The sequence below is a fragment of the Rhipicephalus sanguineus genome, unplaced genomic scaffold, assembly GCF_013339695.2.
Source record: "Rhipicephalus sanguineus isolate Rsan-2018 unplaced genomic scaffold, BIME_Rsan_1.4 Seq161, whole genome shotgun sequence".
Lineage (NCBI taxonomy): Eukaryota > Metazoa > Arthropoda > Arachnida > Ixodida > Ixodidae > Rhipicephalus > Rhipicephalus sanguineus.
Window position 1 is genome coordinate 2356 of NW_023614651.1, and position 17425 is coordinate 19780.

General features: G+C 44.8%; 1 pseudogene; it reads left to right on the forward strand.

Moving 5' to 3' along the window:
- Positions 1 to 6214: 6214 nt before the first annotated feature.
- Positions 6215 to 7417, forward strand: LOC125756569 (uncharacterized; annotated as a pseudogene).
- Positions 7418 to 17425: the final 10008 nt, after the last annotated feature.

Below are 17425 nucleotides of genomic sequence, written 5' to 3' on the forward strand. Positions count from 1 at the left end.
GCATGTTTCGAAACCCAGTCGGCGTGATATCAAGCTTGTGTTAGAGCGTTGACCATATCTGATCAAATCGATTGTTCCAGTTTAGATTCTTGTGCCCGTTCTACACTGAGGAGCCCACTAATGTTAGAGTAAGCGAAGCATTAGTATATTTACAATATTTACAAGCAACTGTACCACCGAATGGCTGCCAGCATCTCGCGCGGCATTCCAGCTTCTTCCTTGCCTCTTCGTCTCCAACGGCGTGCTCGTCCACAATACCTCGTAACAATATGATGTAATATGGCTGTAGAGTGGCCTAAAACGTGCGCTACATGGAAGCGTAAGAGACATGGATGGCCCCGCCACGGTGGTCTAGTGGTTATGGCGCTCGACTGCTGACCCGAAGGTCGCGGGATTGAATCCCGGCCACGGCGGCTGCATTTTCGGTGGAGGCGGAAATATTTGAGGCCCGTGTACTTATATTTAGCTGCACATTAAAGAACCCCAGGTGGTCGAAATTTCCGGAGCCTTCCACTACGGCGTCTCTCATAATCATATGGCGGTTTTGGGACGTTAAACCCCAGATATTATTATTAATGTACGGTATGAAATAATGTCAGTGACATGCGGAGTGGTTTCATATTTGGTACCGAGGCCGTCCTGCGGATGGCCTCGGTACCAAATATGAAAATATTTAATGACTTCTGAAAATGCCAATAATAATATATGCTTAAAAAGAGGTTTTTAAGCATGTATCAATCTTTGATTTTTGAAAAGAACTAACATCCTTTGCAAGTAGCAAAACAAGGAGCTCAGCCCAGGCAAAAATTTGATGCAAGTGGGACCACTTGATGTGGGTTATCGAACAGGGACCACTTGACAAGTGGGACCACTTGGCAAGTGTTCCCATTAGGTGAGCGGCACCACTTGCAACGTGGCATCGCTCCAACCGAACTTACGCATTTAATAACGAAGTGAAAATGTTTTGAACGTTTATTCCAGCCTCATTTTTCTCCCATCAACCTCTTCATACTCTTTCTGACATCTTGTATCTTCTGTGACATGATTGTTGGCATGTTTTCGATTGTTGCTTTCACACACTGGTCATTCTGAGCACCCCAATGTGTCACCATTTCTAAAAAAAGAGCCGACATTAATAAATGAAGCATAGAGCTCATTGCACTTCAATACAGCAAGACTATACTTACTGATGATCAGAGCCACCTTTTCGGGACTCATCTGCTTCCTAACTGTGGCGTCTGTATTTTTATAGTCTTTGGGTGCCAGTTTACCCCCATAAGTTCTATTTGCAAGGGCCTCGCGGCCCCATATGGCTTGGGCAATGTCTTTTGCGACTAATGATGGCTTCTTTTGAGCCATAATTGTTTGCGCTTGGTGGCTACCAATACAAAATCCATTTGCCACGTGGTACTGCAAAAGAAAAAAGAGCAATTACAAACAAAAATGCCAGGAGTGCACTTGAACATAGTTACCCCACCACCAATGTCGGCGAAGGCTTGCTGGGTGGCAACCTGCCAGTCAACTGTCAAAGAAAGGCAAAAAGAGGTCATATGTAGCTAACTGATTCATCATGCATCACATTCTCAAAGTAAAACACATTCTGAGAAGCATTGCAGCGGAAAGCTAGATAATTCCGGCCCTCGTTGGTATTTTTGCATTCCTCCACACCAGGGTGCAGCAGATAAAGCCTAGCTTCTAGCAAATTATCAGAACACAGTAGTGCTGAGCCGCCTAGGCAAGTATCTCATAAATAGATAATTTGGCTTTTACCTGCGGGCAGTGCGTCTTCAGCGGGCTGCCTCTCCAGGTTATCACTTGTGATAGTATGATGTTCTGGATGGCGACTGGAGGATGACTGGATGGTGTGACTGAGTGGTGTGGTTGGGGAGTGCTGTTCAGCCAAGGGGGGTGACATAGGTATTTCAATGTCTGGATACCCCTCAGAAGGGCAGCCTATACCATTGAGAAACATATTGCAGGCAATTAAACTGAGAACATACAACATGCCTCAATATGAAACACTGGCTGTGGTGTCATATATGTTAACTATAGTACAGTCAAAAAAGTAATTTAGAGGCGTCATTGATAAGGGTCATTATTTAAGGAGAACGGTTTTTTAATATTGTCACCACATGAACACGCGATGAGGTAATATACAAACATAGAGCTATTCAACGCCTACTTCAAGTGGCTAATGAGAATTAGACAGTAGAACAGCACAGAATCAAAACATTAACCACAAATGTCAGGTGTTCAAATTACACACATAAACTCACTTTGAGCAGTTACATTCAAAAGAATGGTTGACAATAGGCATGCACTCTTACAAAAAACAGGAAGCACATGCGGGAAAATAATGTGACACTATTTCCTTCCATAGAATTTCGCCTCGATCAAAATGCAACCACCAATGTAGACCATGGTTAATATGATGCTTTTAAACTGTGGCCTGAATATTACCAAGGGCCCCGTCTACTTATATAGTGCATGTGTGGAGATTGTTTCAAGGCCCCTGTATAGAAAAAGAAGTGAAATAGTTCATGCAGTCTAATGAATTTTACCTGTTTGAGACCCCTGCACGTTTGGAAGCTCGACTCTTCGGCACTCTAGCATCTCTACCACTAAAAACATACAAAAACATCATTTAATGTTCACTCTGGAAAATTTAATTGAACTCCACATATGAATATAATAGCACTATACTTACCTGCTGAGAGTTTAACATCAATGTTATCACTCATTGAAGTCATAATGGCCCGCAGCTCGGCATTTTCTTTGCAGGATGCCTCATATTTACAGCGCCAGTAACGGGCATCTGCTTTCGCCCTCTTTAATTCTTTCAAGGAGACCACATCGTCGTCTGTCCTGCTCCCTGAATTGGTCTCAGACTGAGTCTGTTTCTTTCTGGAGTCCTGCAAACAGAGCTGTACCGTAATAACTTGAACGTATAATTATGACATAAGCAAATATTTAAGGACACATCCCTGAGCAGCACGGGCGGCTTCATTTTTCTGTGAGGTGCTTCGCATGTGTTCTTTTAATATGCTTGCATAGGCATTTTTCTTAGCCTCTTCCCCATTGCGTTTCGCTTTCTTGTTGGCCTGCAAAGGTATGTTGAAACTAGAATGCATTAGTAAGTGGCAATGAAAAAAATTTCATGCACTCTACCTGCTTGGATGCCCGCTTCTGTGATGCTGGTGCATCGGTCTCGCTGCCACCTCTCATCTCAATGTCTGATGGGTTGATCACGCCTCTGCGATGTCTCGTGTTCGCTTTTTTATTTTCCAGCTCTTCTCTAGAATCTGTGATGCAGTGTAGAACTGTTAAAACTCACTCACACAAACCTAAAAAATCGAACATAGCCAACACTTAGCTGCTTAGCACACAAAACATGCAGTTATAGCATCCATGTCTTTTTGCCTCAGTGCCTAATTAACCCTTTAACTAGCAAGCTGAACTTGTGTGCATCCAAAATGTTTATACCAATATTGCTGATAACAAGCTGCGCTTGTCGGCTCAGTTTACATCACACTTTTGATTTAAATGAGTGAGGAGTACTTAAAGTGTGCAATAAAGACCATCTCAATATGAGGCTTACACAAGTGTTGAAAGAACGTCTCTCTTCGAAAGTAGGTGAAAATGATAACTGCACATGTTACATATTGTATGAGTGCAGATATAATGCCAGTGAATTAGCTGGAACAAAACGAAATAACTGTTGTACACACCTAAAACGGATAGTTTATTGCTTCAACAAAGTGGATGTGCTAAATTATGCAAGGTACTGGGAGGCCCATGTGAAATTTCCGATGCTGTACTACATTACATGTACTTTTTGCATGCTCAAACTGTACAGCGACAGCGCACGTAGTAGAACTTCGCATTGCTCTGCCAACAAACACGGGATTTCAGCAGAATTTGCTGGCGAGTGATGCCATCAATAAAGTTATTTCAGTGCACTCGCTACACACGTGGCTACTACCAGCACACACAAGTGATGCACACGGTAGTAACCACTGGTCGATTACTTACTTACCAGTAGGAGAACTTGGGACGGATATGGTCCGTTGTTCTCCGGATTTTCCTCTTCTATCCAGAATGTAGTGTACAGCTTGTTGTTGCTGAAATCTTGGTCATTTCGAGGATGAAAATCTTGCACGTTACTAGCTGGAACAACGTACTCCTTCTTATCGAATGCATCTAAGAAGCGCACAAGTGCGAACATTCTTTCGGTGGACATGATGACCGCGGCATCAACTAAATACTTAATTGTTTGCAGGCTTTCAAAGAGGCGCTAAAACCACTAAAACATGCTACGACCTGCTGCAAAATTTGTACAAAGTGCGGCAGCCATCGAATCGGGACAATAAGGATGGATTGCACTGGCTTGGATATGGGCTATGTATAAGCCTACATAGCCATTTTCAACAACATGGCGGCAATGACGTACTTTTGGCTATTTACTGCAGATTGGGCAAGTTGGTGCATTATGATATCGTATTGGTATAGCGCAGCTCAGTTTGAGCATGAAGAAAAGAGGCTACAGCGGAGAAAGAAACAGAGGCAACAGGATGAGTGCCATGCTTTTGGCACGCAAAATGGCTGGCTTTGAAAAATTAAAGAACTAGTGCAAGCCAAGCATTAAGCCAAGCACGCAAACCACGCGCTTTGTTGCTACCGTTCATCTAGTTGTATCGAAGTGTTTTGATTTTTGCGTCATTATAATGCCAACTGCAAGCATTATGTGCTTTTCGTGAGCCGTGTCGAATTAATGACCGAAAAGATGAGTACGAACAGAAAAAGCCGCAAGCGATACCTCGAGCCTGCAGCAAGGAATGATTCCCTCCCTAGATCGACGTTGCAGGAGATACGAAAAAGGGCGCTGCCAAGTTCAGCGGAGCCTGATTCGAACGTTAATTCGCCCTGAATCCCCGGATAATCGGTGTGGAAGTGAACCGGCAGAAGACACCAGTAACTACAGTTACCCATCTATCGTTGAAGATGAATCAACCGCAAGTGATGGTCAAGCTGAATCAAGCTCAGCCCAGCCAACCAACACTTTCGCCAGCTGCAGCTTCTTTCGGATGGAGTTTCAGGGTCATATCGGCAGCGGAAACAAACTGTCTGTTGGGGACGCTCTTGTGCTTGCTATTGACTTCGCTATAAAGCACGGACTGACATGGACTGCTATTGAGGATCTCTTGAAGTACAGCAACCAACTCTTGGGAACTGATGTACTACCGGACAGCAAATACCTCTTCAGGAAGTTTTCTGGAGCTTCACCAGAAGAGATGAATTTCTTCTTCTACTCTCCAGAGTGTTATCGTCTGTTAGCAAAGACAGGCGGGAGCTTAGAAGAGCGCAACAGAATGACTGACACGCGTTGTGGAAAGCACCACACTGGTCGCCAGTTGTCAGAAAAAGGTTCCTTTTTCGTGAGCTCAATCAACGAGCTGCCACCGCGCATTCGCTGGAGAAACGTTATTTGCGCTCTGTTGTGGTACGGCACAAAGCACCCTGATATGACTGTACTTCTTGAGGCGTTCGCTGAACAGATGAAGGAGCTTTCCTCCGAAGGAATTCACTGGAGCCATAATGGGGAACAGCTGTATTCAAAGGTATGTAACAGTATATCTGTTATTGCTGTGTTGACCCTTGAAATTCATCTCTCGAAACCAGGGACTGCATTCTCCTCCCAGGCTAACTTTAATTCATTTTCTTTCTCTTTATTTTTTTTGTTGCAGTTAATGTCAAGGTTTTGCCTCCGAAATATTGCTATTTCTGCACACTACTGTGATCCTTTTTTGTTTTATAATGTTTCATGTGAATAATAATACCTCTGATTGCATGCTGTGAACGTTTATGTTTTGTACTAGTTGATTAGTTGATTCATATTATCAACGTTGCCATTTATTTAGGTTGTTTTTTAGAGCTAAAAAAGTAACTTGCTGTTATTTTTTTAGGTGTACTGCATTACAGGCATTGCACATGCTCCAGCCAGGGCTTCAATGCAGAATGTCTTGCAGTTTAACGGTTACTATGGCTGTTCATGGTGCCTGCACCCTGCACATTAAAGGTGCAGTAATATTACCCACCCTTGCATGTGTCATGTGAAGTTGTCGAATATCTGAAGAGTGCTCTAAAAAGCATGTTTCATTGTGCAGGTAGTGTCAAGTATCCCGTCTCCGTGACTGCTAAAGACAGAGACGCAGCTATGATATTGGCAGACATGCGAACGGCAGCAGACCTTGAACGCTCTATCAGAGGTGTAAAAGGACCTTCGCCTCTCATCAATGTCCCTGGGTTCGACATTGTGTGGAACTTTCGTCCCGATTATATGCACACTGTCTTGCTTGGTGTCGTGCGCCAGATGATGGACATTTGGTGTTCAAATGTGGGCAAGGCGCATTACATTGGGAGTGCCAGAACTTTAGCCGAAATAGATGGTCGCCTCCTAAGCCAGAAACCTCCACTATGTTTCCATAGGGTGCCAAGGTCTCTCAAACTGAGGAAGTACTGGAAGGCGTCTGAGTGGGAGGCTTGGCTGCTTTATTACAGCCTTCCGTGCCTGAAAGGCATCCTGGAAGCTGTGCTTTTTGAACGTTTTGCGCTTTTGGTGTGTTCTGTCTACACTCTCTTGAAGAGCCGTGTGACAGCAGACGATGTAGATATCAGCACCAGAAAAATCACAGAATTTGTGGTAATGACCCAGTGTCACTATAGTGCAGGTGCAATGACTTCGAATGTGCACACGTTACTGCATTTGCCCAAGAGCGTACTGCTGCATGGACCACTCTGGGCAGTTTCGTGCTTTGAGTTTGAGAGCAACATTGGGCGCCTGGTACATCTAGTGTCGTCTTTTAATGGCATTCCTTTTCAAATCCTTTCACGCATCCTTTTATTGAACAACTTCCACTTTCTTCAGTCTATGGCATCGCAAGAAGTCCAGGAGCTATGTATCCAAGCAAAGAGGAGAAAACATTCAAGACTTAAATTACTTGGAATACCGCAGGCACCTTGTATGGAGCTGTCAGATCACATAATAGAAAACATTTCTGGAGTTGTCAAACTTGACGAATATAGTCGGGTCTCAGCAGAAGGCTGCACAATCCACAGTAAGAATTAGAAGTCCGCCACCCTAAAACGAGATTCAAGTGTTTTAAAGGTGGGAGGTGAGTACACAAGGGTAGAACACATAGTGGACGTTTCTAAAGTGCATGGTACATCCGCAATTTTTATTATCTCAGATGTGCACCATATCACCAACTTTGAAGAGGTTGACCACTTGAAAGAAGCTGTCAGTTCTGGCTCTAAAAAGGTGCATTCCCTCTCGAAATCCCTGCGTCCGTGTGTGTGCCTTGAACTTAATGGGAAGTTGTTGTTTGCTAAATTGTGCAACCGCTTTGGCTCATTTTAAGCTCTGCTTGCATTTACGTACAATGCCAATTTCCGGACAGTTTTTTGAAGGAGTGTGAACACAGGTGGTCAGTTTTTACTATCTTATAGGCACATGTTTAGGCAAAATGAAGTATTGCATAATTTGTTATAATGTTTAGGCTTTTGCCACGATATGATTATGAGCCACGCCCTTGTGGAGGGCTCCAAAAGTTTCGTCTGTCTAGGGTTCATTGACGTGGGCCGAAATCTCTTACATTGTGCCTCCACGGAAATGTGACCGCGGCTGCCGAGTTCGAACCCGCGACTTTCAGGTCAGCAGCTGAAGTATAGTTGGTTATAATGCTATAATTCTTTATTAACAAATACGCAAAAAATGTCTGAACTTCCATATTGATATGTATCATGTAAAATGATTTGTAGTTGTCGGCTGGAGAAACCGTTTGTTCAAATTTCTAAAAGAAATGCGATACATCCACAGTTTGCATAAACTATTCGGAAAGCTAAACTATAGTGACTTCTTAGCATGTTTCCTCCTAATTTTTACATCGAAAGGTGTTATGAGATCATTTCACCGGCCGTTTTTGGCGCCGTAGTTGTCCGCCGCCGCCGCCGGTGTCCTTAACCACTATCGCTCGAAATAAGAAAAAAACGAAATGATGGAACGAGGTTCGAACCTGGGCCCTCTGCGTGGGAGCCCAGGATTCAACCTCTGAGCCATGCCAGTGCTTGAAACTGCTTTGCAAGAAGGTGCTATGCAGGCTTCATGTCGAGAAGGAACCACATTAACATATGCAATATAGCGTGGTAGAAGAGTGAAATAACCACCAAGCGTCGCACAACGCGAATTCTGTAACCAGGCGTCACACAATGCGAATTGCGCAACGAGTAGGTTGTTGAATGCTTCCAACCCACTACAAAGAGCTCCGCCATAATGCTCCATCGTCATCAGGCACAGCATCAACAAAGCGCATAATGCCTTACATGCGTTTAGCAGGTACCACGGCTCTCCATAGAATGACGAAAAATGCCATAGTGCCTGCTTCTCTACTTCTCAAAAAAACATTGATTTATAGCGTAGTGGGTTCCTCGCAAGGGCACTTGTATTGGTTGCAAGGAAGCCCATAAGCGCATGATTCATTTCCTCGGGGTCTCAGTAAAGTTCTTCGCTCCCCCCCCCCTCGCGCTCCCACGTCAACGTATGATATACAGCATGGCGGGAGAGGGAAATAACGACCAGGCGTCACCCAATGCAAATTGCATAACTGGTGGGCCGTTTAAAGCTTCCAACACATTACAAAGGGATCAGCCATAATTATTCATCGTCGTCAGTCGTCGCGTCAACAAAGTGCACATAATGCCTTACGGACGTGCAGCTGGTGCCTCGCTTCTCCGCAGAATGACCAATAATGGCTTAGTAGGTGCTTCCCAACATCAGAAAAATTGTGATTTATGGCGTAGTGGGTACCTTGCTTCTATTTATGGCGTAGTGGGTAGCTGTATTAGTAGCCCCAAGAGAGCTTACAACCGGCTCTAGAAACGGCGCTCTTCCAGCTTTCGCTGTGACTGTGCTGCTGTTTCAGCGCAGGCCTGACGTTTTTTTTTTTTTCTTTTTGTCTGGTTTTGCCCATGGGCACCCCAATTTCCCTTTTTCTAGCTTGTACTGCGCCTTCAGTACTGTAATGGAAGGCTTTTGCTAGAAAAGCCACTGAATTGTGAGCTAAGTTGGATCATGTGACAGTTTCATTTTGTTTTAATCCACTACCACTGTCCATGTTCACGGACGCGACTTCTTAAACAAACTGAACAGCAAACTGCTCAGCATCATTGAAAACGTGTTTAGATTTCCCAGGGTAGTTTTTACCCAATCTCCTAGAGTGAGCAGCAGATGTCAGCTTTAGTGGCTGCTGTGCTAACAAAAGAAAATGACATTGAGCAGTGCATGGCTGTTTAGGGATAAGTGCTTGAAGTTTTGTCACCGTTTGGCATTTATTTGGGACATCACTTAAATTTTTTTAGGTTTAAATTCATTTGTGCATCTGGTCGTAGAGATATTTCTTATTTTACCATTGCCATAGCTTTCACCAAAGCCTTTCAGGTGCTGTTTAACCACATTTGCTTGCCGACATATTTTTATGACCGCAAATATTTTTAGACCCTCTGATGCTTTTTTTTGTAGTGGGTTAAGTAAGGCTTTTCTGTCAAAATTCAATAACTTTACCAGTTGTGCCTGTAACTGTTTTCAAGATTTTTCTGTTAAATTTCTGGCTTTGTGTATACATTTGTGTTTAATAAACCTCCTCCTTTTCAAGCTCAACTATGTGTTCACAATTTCTGCATTTGCGTGATACATACACAAAGTATTACATAAATTGCATGGGCAAGAATGAAGAAGCTGTATATTCAGAAATGCTCACGATTTAGAGATGTTGGTGCCACATAATGCAAAGTTACAAGCAAAATGAGCTGCTGTGTTTACTTATTTTTCCAAGTAATGAAGGTTGGAGGCAGATGCCATATGTATAGTAGATTAAAAATAAATCTGTACCATTTTAGCAGCTACTTGAATGAAACATTTAGGCCACCTGTGAAATCTAGCTTATCTGTTGTAGAGATCTGGTCAATTGTTATTTAACTTAAACGACTTAACTGCAAATAGAACTGTTTAATGGTATGAATTATGATCCAGATAGGGCCACTTTCAACCAATATGCATCAGTGGAAGTCATTGTGGTCAAATGGCACAATTTGAACAGCCACGTTAAAGCAGGTGAGACCAGTTGTCAAAGTGTTGCCGTCTTGATGGCCACTTGAAAGCGAGTGGGACGTACCACTTTGAAAACCACTTGGGTTGAAAGCAAGTGGTACCGCTTTAAAAACCACTTGGCAGCAAGTGGGACCAGTTGTTGTCCAAGTGGCACCACTTCAATGACCACTTGAAAGCAAGTGGGACCACTTTGAAAACCACTTGGCAGCAAGTGGGACCACTTTGAAAACCACTTAGCAGCAAGTGGGACCACTTGTTGTCTAAGTGGTACCACTTCAAAGCAAGTGGTACCACTTTGAACAACTTGAAATCCCACTTCAAATTTTCGCCTGGGAAAGCCTCGCTCTGCTTATTGTAGGAAAAGCTGACGCTCACTGCTCTGCCTGCAGCGTCTTAAAACTCAATAAACAAGGCAAACACCATCACGAAGCTAATAAACTTTTTTTCCGCAGATATCCGAAAATGCACGAAGTTATGCACGAAGTCGGAAAATGCACGAAGGCTTGACGGCGCTGCTGGACGCAATCCGTGAACCCCATACTTCACATCACATCCGCACGGAAAAGAGGCCACAGGATCGTCGCCTTCTGGCCGCAATTTCGCTCCAACATGACAATGCGCCCCCTGCTAATCTGCCCTGGCCCCCATGGGACACCTCGGCTTGTTCTCGATGCTTCCGACGACACATATCCCGTCAAAACGCTACTGATCACCAACTTCCTGTCACGCGACAACTCAAGCAGCGAACTTAGACACCATTCACATTAGCACTGACGCTGCTCTCTTAGGTGACCAGACCTATATAGCATGCACTTGCACGCAGACCGCCGTCTACACAGAGATATCGAGCTGCCACCTTCGGTGCGGTACCACAGTGCTTGCCCATCTCCTTTCTATGTGAAGAGCGACTGCAAGCCTCCCGTACACCGTACTGAGAACGGTGCGTGTGCTGTGTCACATAGTCCAGCTTCGGAGGGTGGTGCAGCTTCCGCCATTCAATGCATTCTCTGTTGGGGTTAAATGTCAAACGGTACGATAGAAATCATCTGGAAGCAGCGGCGAACGGCTGTTGCCGGGTACAATACGGCAGCACACGCCGCTGCTGCTTCCGCAGCTGAGCAGACATCTCAAGGTGAACCTTTATGATGTGTCAATTGGAATTGACTTGCTTACTAGCAAACTCTTCACTTCTTGACAGCGTGATAGGGATAACTTGCTCTAAAAGAGGAGAGGCTGAATAAGCTACCTCAGACGATATTTCTTGAACTATGCACAGAAGTACGCAGATAGTGCGTCTCTGCATACTTCAAGTAAATAACGTCTCAGATAGGTGAGCCCGCACGTCCACTTTTCGAGCAAGTCACCCCTATAATGTTGTCAAAAGGTATTCACCAAGAAGGTTTTTGCAAGTTGAGCCTACAGACCGCAGTCGTAGCAAAATCACCAAAACGTGACAGAACGACAGTCACATGCACGCACTGCAGGCTATGCTGCGGCACAGACCTTTACCAATTAATGTTGTCACCTGGTCGTGACACTAACTAGGGCAGCGGTCGGCGTGTTCAAGACCAAACTATTTCTTTGGGTGAACGTGTGCCCGAATAATAGAAAGACAACGTGCAAGCGATTCACACTGTTAACCTATAGCGGCGTGAACGGTGGTCGGCTGTCCAGTAATCAGATCACCGGCAGAGCGCGTCGTCTTTTATAAGGCTGCCGTCAAACCTTCCAACGTTATCATATGGCGCTCTCGTAAGCTCTAGAACAAGCTTCACCATACGTGTCCTGCGCGTAATCTTAACAGAATGATTTCAAGTATTTGCGAAGCTTCTAAACCATTGTGGCATGGTCTGCGCCGAGCGTTGCTAACAGTTCTGGTGGCCGACACCCGAATACAGCGAAATAAAGTTTCTAAACCCACGTGACAATGCCCCCTCTCGAAAAGCATCGTGCCGAAGGTGAAAACAGAACACGGAAGTGAGAAAGTGCATGCAATACGAAAGAACAGTAATAAAGTAAGCAAGAACTACAGTCCTCAGGTTTCTCAACGTGCACAGAATTGTTGAAAGGCCGAAACATATACAACGTTATTGCCGGCGTTTTCTTATGGTGCGTCCCTCGACGTCGTCGCATTAACGCCTCCAGAGAGGGTCGCAAATCATATGAGGAGCCTTAAGGTCAGCGTCAGCTCACCGTCACATAGTGTGCCCAGAGCGCATGAAGCTGGCACTTTGTAAAGCAGTGTACAGTTTCCGTCAATGGACCAACAAGGTATAGACCAGAACACAGAGAATTCCATGCGCATCGCCATATTTGCATCGCGCGTCGCGCCATCTATCGCACACGCGACGAAACAACATGCGCGGGCTGCCAGGCCAGCAGACGCTACACAGATCAAACGTAAAACTCCAGAAACTCAGCCCGTCGGAGAGCGTGTTTCGCGTCTTTTCCAGCCTGGGCATTTTTGCTGATTTTATTGGAACATCAAGAACATCTGGCTCATGCAAGTCCACAATGTATACAGTACGTGCTGAGTGGGCTGCGGAAGCATCCTCGTCAGATACGTACGCTGTTACATTTGTAAAAAAAACGTTCTCGCTGTAGTACGTGTGAATCGTAGTTGCAGTGCAGCTCGCGAAAGAGTGAAACGATGTTTTGCTGCGCCATATTACAAGTTGTGCACAAAGTTTTGTGAAAGCTCATCATTTCAGCATGCATCGCATAATAATTAGAGTACGCATTACGGGTAGTTTCGCGGAACGTAATTTTTGTTTCACGAGCGCTCTTACAATAATGCGTCTTGCTCACAAAAGCGTGCTATCAGAGAGTATAACCTGCAGTATCGTTCAGCGATCCCTTTTGGAAGCTACCTGCGCGATTTTATTCTTGTAACGATGGTGCTTTACAAGCGAAACTGTGCTGCTCTTAGTTAAGCCGGTTAGCTACGCCTGCGACGTAAAGGACACTGGCGCGAGTACTGTTTACTTACGTGCCAATATATGTATTATGTGCAGCTGGATGCCTCGTGTCCACATAAATTTGGGGACATCAAACACTGCAATGAAAGCACGAAATTCTGACCAGCTGTTGAGGAGCACCGTGCCATGTATTACGCTTTGAAGACGAAATCTCGAAGGTGTGGATGCCATCAAATCACTAAAGCTTAATACTACGTTGAAAGTGGCAAAGCATGCTGATTGCTTGTGCTTGAAAGCACTACCTTGCACTAGATTATCGTCAAAGGCAATGCTCAAAGGTATGAAGTGCACCCCCACACAAAGCTCGCGCCTGCCTTCAACCCAGCTGCGTGTCATGCAAATTAAGTTCGCAAAATGAAATAGGTGGGCATCACACTGCAGAATACGCGCACTTAGTGTACTTACTCGCGCATTTTCACTCGGCTCCTAGTTTTTTTTTTTTTTTGCTTGAATCACAGTTATCTACTTGCGGCGAAGCTGAAAACACCACACCGGCACTATTTCCGTGGCGCGTCATAATCGTCGCAGAGAACGCTAATATCCTCTTGCTGCGCTGCTTGTTTTGGCATCCAAAGACGACGCAGTGGTGCTCAGACGAGCTCTTACACGCTGAAGCGGCGTGAACGGGTACTTTTTCGCACTTTAAAGCCTCAGAACTGCAGCTTGCCATGTTTACTTGGTGCAACCCGCGAGCCTCGGCAGCCCGGTCAGCCCGGCGTCTGGGTGCGAGAGTATCCGCTCGGCTTGCCAGCAGCCTGGGTGCGAGACAGGCGTGTTCTGGTGTATATTCCTGTGGCGGTATTTTGTAAGCATTCCTAAACCGGACGGAGGCGGTCCGTCCGTTTGAGTCGCACGTGACTAGTCAATGTGAGCACGCGATTCGTCGCGGCGCTCGTCACGGCTCACATTGACCAATCGCGTGCGACTCAAACGGACGGACCGCCTCCGTCCATTTTAGGAATGCTTACAAAATAACGCCGCTGATTATAGCCTTGATGTCTCATTTGCAGTTTTGTGGTGCAAAAAGAGTCACAGTCCCGCCGAAAGGCCTATTTTATTTTATTTGACTTGTAGCGCCAGCCATTGGCATTAAGAAGAACCAGAAGTATGCTTAAGAAAAACCAGGCGGTGCTTAAGCGTGTACTATCACCCGCGAGATGGCGCGAAGGACGGGCTTTAAAGCAACGTTCCTAGATTATGTTTCAATTTGAAAACTGCCCTTGCGACGCCCACGATAAAAGGTCCCTTTCTGTACTCACTCGCGTTGTGAAACACCGCGCGGCACGAGACGCAAATTGGTCACTCCACGTGCCGCAGATTAAAAAAAGAAAGAGTTATGTAAGAGCGTATGGCTGTGCATAATCGACACTTTCAGCGCGCTTCTTAAATGCAAAGAAGTAACAAATAGACCGATCTCACCGCGAGTTGCACTACGCCACCGCTGCCGCAAGGCATGCCGGTACTTAGAATACTCGGTACGTTCAGCTCAGTGCTGGGCAGTATCGAAGATACATGTATCTTCGATACTATCGTAGATACACTTTGGGTATCTTGTATCTGTATTTCCGATACTTTGAAGAATGTATCGTGTATCTTAAGATACAAGATACTGCGATCGCCCCACCACCGTGAATGCACTGCATCTATTCTCCCTTTTTTTTATCTTCCCTCCTCTCTATTTCTCGTCTTTCTATTCCCCTTCCCCGATCCCCCAGTGTAGTGTAGCCAACCGGAAGTGCTTCTGGTTAACCTCCCTGCCTTCTCCTTTTAGGGGCGAAGCTCCTTAAGGCGGCACCCGTTCGTCCCTCGTAATCGTCGTTGTCGTAGTAGTAGTAGTAGTCGTAGTCCGTAACAAGTCTTACGCTTTGACCTCCAAGGTGGTGCCGGTGGGAGATTTTTCCTGTGCGTTGTTAAACAATAAAAATTCGCAGCGTGCGCGTTAACTAAAAGCTGAATTCTTCTGTCTCTCATTCCCCATTAGCAGCCATTGGCATGTTCCAGTAGGAAACGTTAGTAGAAGTAGAAGTGTAAGTGTTAGCTAAAAGCCGACTTCTTCTGTCTCTCATTCCCATTAGCAGCCATTGTTTACCTCCAAGGTAGTGCCTGGTGAGATTTCTCCTGTGCGTGATTAAACAATAAAAATTTTGTTCAAAACGCCGTTGATTGATGAAATAAACCAACGAAAGACGCCAGATGTTTTGTAAAAGCAAAACGAAAGAACGCCAGATGTTTCTAAAGCAAAACGAAAAGACGCCAGCTGCTTAACGAAAGACGCCAGATTTTTCTAAAGCAATGGTTTTCTAAACAATGAAAATTCACAGCGTACATGTAAATTAAGTGAGCTGCAAGTCGTCATAACTCATCGAACCTTTAGTATAAACGCGCCCGATCTCACGTCTGTGATGATGTACTGGGCAGAATTCACGGAAGATTCACGGTTTACCGATGAACCTCCGCAGCTTCGCCCACTCATCATCATTCACTCCGTGGAGATGTGATTTTTTTTCTGTTTCCTTCCTGCCCCACCACCATGCGAAGCTATAAACGTTGGCTGAACTTCGCTTCTAAAGCTGATACTGCTGCCGCTAAGTCACCAGAATAAAACTAAAGGCAGGTGCATTATTTGATATTTCCGCAAGAGCTTCCCAGCGAGGATAGGCGATAAGCTCTGAGCGTCCCTGTATATTGGTTGAGTTACGAGGTGGCACTCGTGACGTCTCGACAGACGAGCGCGCGAACATCTGCGCCCAGCCGAATTTTTGTTTAATCATTATTTTTTTAGTTTTGGTCAGTGCCATCGCCACTTGGAATTTAGCCACTCTCCTTTACCGCGTACTACAATGCGTGCGGCGCCTTTTGCACACATGCTGATGACGCTGAAGAGTCATTATCGAAGTTCCTCTTGTGTGGTGCTTCGTTACGAAGTCTGAAGAATGCAAGAATGGCGGGTTGTTTTGCGTCTCGTGGCTTTCACACATCGGCGATTTGAAGGATCTCGTGGGTGTAAGTTTGCATTACATGCGATAAGATTGACTAATATGTAAATAAGATTCCAACAGCTATAGTACCAACGGTACCGATGCTGGATTTAACAGAACAAGCATTCACCTAACAGACGTTATCTTGGCGTACGTCATTTTTTATTTTATTCAAAGAGTTTTTAAAATCATAATTTGATTGTTAGCAGACGTTTTTTCTTAGCTGTCCATTCCATACATTACCTATGACTCTATTTTTTTTCTGCCGGTCTGTTTACTGCAGTATGCCTTTAACGTGCTGCCAAGGTAAGCTCTCTGCTTTATTCCCAGTTTTAACTGTCTGCGTCGTTTCTGCTACTGTGTACATATTTATATTCCACTTGAATTCCATAGTAATATGGGCGTGCCTTGAGTCTACAGTAACGATAATTCGGCTTACTGCTAAGTAAAATAGCAAAATTGAGTTGGCATTATAAAAACGTAAATTATCAGGCGCCATCTTAAATACGTTCGCAAAGGTATTCAAGAAACACTGTTATACCAAATTCTCCGTTTTTCTTATGAGCGTACCAATGAGTCGTTTTACACAATTTTCTACAGACACTGAATTCATTTTTGTCGTAGTTGTGAGGGGTTAACCGCCACGGTTGTCTAGTAGTTAGGGTGCTTGACTGCTGGCCCGAAGGACGCGGTAGCCGGATTTCGATGAAGGGAAAATGGTAAAGGCCCGTGTGCTTATATGTAGGTTTTAGGACCCCAGGTGGTCAAAATTTCCGAGGTCTTCGTACAGCGCCTTTCATAAACATATCGAGGTTTTTCGACGCAAAACGCAACAATTATTAACTCTTGGGGGTGCTTCGTGTATCGTGTTTCTGTACTTATTCGCTGTGTTTGATACGGAACTGCTTTTCTATTTTACTTAGATATATTTGTTTTCGTTGTTTAGGCTTCCCTGAATTCTATTACTGTTGCTGATCACCAGGTAATCGGATCTAGTATAAGTGGCAATAGTGTGGATAGCGGCGGTGTCCTGCAGCGCTTTGCGCAACTGTACGATACGTCTGAAACGTTTCTGGGCTGCACATGTTCTTGGTGACGTACACCTATCCGGTGATCCGTTATTGCTAAAACCGTAATATGTTTACTGGCAAGGTAGAACTCCACAGCGGTATTTGCTCCATCGTGCGGAGGCTTCTTATTGAAGTTCATGTGGTTAGTTGACAACCCGCTTACTGGTCAACAAGCAGAGCAGCGACTCCCATGAATTACAAACGCTACAAGTAAGAAGCGCTATCAGCGAAATGTGT